This window comes from Vombatus ursinus, unplaced genomic scaffold (assembly GCF_900497805.2).
Source record: "Vombatus ursinus unplaced genomic scaffold, bare-nosed wombat genome assembly UNPS02014805.1, whole genome shotgun sequence".
NCBI lineage: Eukaryota > Metazoa > Chordata > Mammalia > Diprotodontia > Vombatidae > Vombatus > Vombatus ursinus.
In genome coordinates, this window is record NW_020954583.1 from 3135879 (window position 1) to 3137815 (window position 1937).

The window sequence follows — 1937 nt, forward strand, 5'->3', positions numbered from 1 at the left end:
GAGTCAAAAAGTCAGTGATACCTTTTGGGGGGTTTATTTCACTATTTCTTGGTTTAACTTCCCTCCCTACTGGTAATTGTGGGAAATAGTTCCATTATGACAACTTGAAGCACTGTCAAATCACCAAAGAGTTTGCAATACCAACACAAGTGAAATACTCTCTATAGATTTGCTAATTGTTTAATTTCATCCATTTCTACTCTTTTTTGGGGACCCAAGACAGTGCTCAAAAAAAAGAGCTCAAAGTCAAAGCTTCCAATACTTCTATCTGATAGTGTTTTTATTCTCAGCAAGGCAACTGGGTGTAGGGAAGGATGACTGGATTTGGGAGCAGAAGATCTTGATTTGAATTCCACCTCTTTTACTATTTTTTAAAATTTATATATATATATATATATATGTATATATGCATTAACATAACAATTGGCCAGAGTTTCTGGTCTATTCTTGATGATTCATATAATTTATATTCAGCTGAAACAGAGAAACATTTCATCTTATGTCTAGTTAGCAGACTTGATGTTTCTGTAACAAATAATAAGATGCTTCTGAGCATAAAAGTGAGGTCTATCTGAAATTCGGTATAAATAGTACAAATGTCAGATGAAGCAAATATTTACAAATACTTTTTTCTTTGTTCTTCTGTCCTTTACAAGAGTTCCATAGTCTGTCTCTGTCTCTCTTTCTGTCTCTGTTTATCTCTTTATCTACCTGTTTTTCTGTCTCTCTTTTCTTCTTCTTTTTTTTTTAAACCAGGGCCTTTCCTTCCCTACCATGCTGCCCTCTAACACTTGTTCTCCCTGCATTTTTCATATCCAATTTGAAATAAATGTGAATAAAATTTTGCTTCCCCTTTTAGTTTTTGAGTTTTGAAATTTTTCTGAGTATTGATGTATTTTATTTTGATACAAAAAACATCTAAACAATTCCCACTTACCACCAACCTCTATGAAGTACATTTTCATAAAGTGAACTCACCTCAAAGAGTAACTATGACTTATAATAGAGTTCACCTTCCATTTCTGCAGCTTACTAAGTAGATAACATAAGGGAAGGTCATGTGCTTGACCTTGTCTATTGTACATAATTTTCTTGCCTATCAGTGCTGTCTTCACTTACCTTCTTGGAGTCATCATTCATATTATTCGTTTATTCATTTTCTTAATCCTATATCACTTCATATAAATATTCCTCTCCCCTCTCTCCTCTGACCTCCAGTATTATTCCTTTTCCTTATTCCTTACAATAACATTCCATTACATTCAAATGCTACAATTTGTTCAGTCATTCCCCATCATAGTTTGCTTTCAGATTTTCAGACCTATTGATTGGTAATTCAATCACAAATTTTTGTTAATTCCCTAAAGATGATGTCAGAGATAATTGATGCAATACTTATGCTCCATCTATTTCATCCAATTCTCACAGAATTAATTTTATTTGTGGAAAAAATTTTAAATTTAAATTTGAGGCAGCATAGCCTAAGGCTTGCAGTGAGAAAGAGTGAAACTGAAATCCTACATCTGAAAGTTACTGGTTGTGTGATCCTAGGGAAGTTATTTAAACATCTATATTCCTCATATAATTCTTCTCTACTAAGAGATGAATTGGAATTTGCATTGAGTGAAAGACACATCAGGAGCTCCCTACATTGACAAAATACAACATTGTTCATATAGTGTATATAATTGAAATGGTTTATTTTGTCTTATTAATCTCTACACCATAGTTTTCCCCAAAACTCTGTTCAAATCAGCAACTTTTTCTTGTTTAAATTTCTGTTATATTTGTCAATTCCTGAGAGAGGAATGTCATAATATCTTACGATCTTTCCCTTATTATCTAAGTCAATTTGTGTTTAGTTAGTTTTTCCTTTAGATAGTTGGTATACTATTAGGGAAATTGTATGTCTGGCTAAAACTCTGTGTCTTTATGTA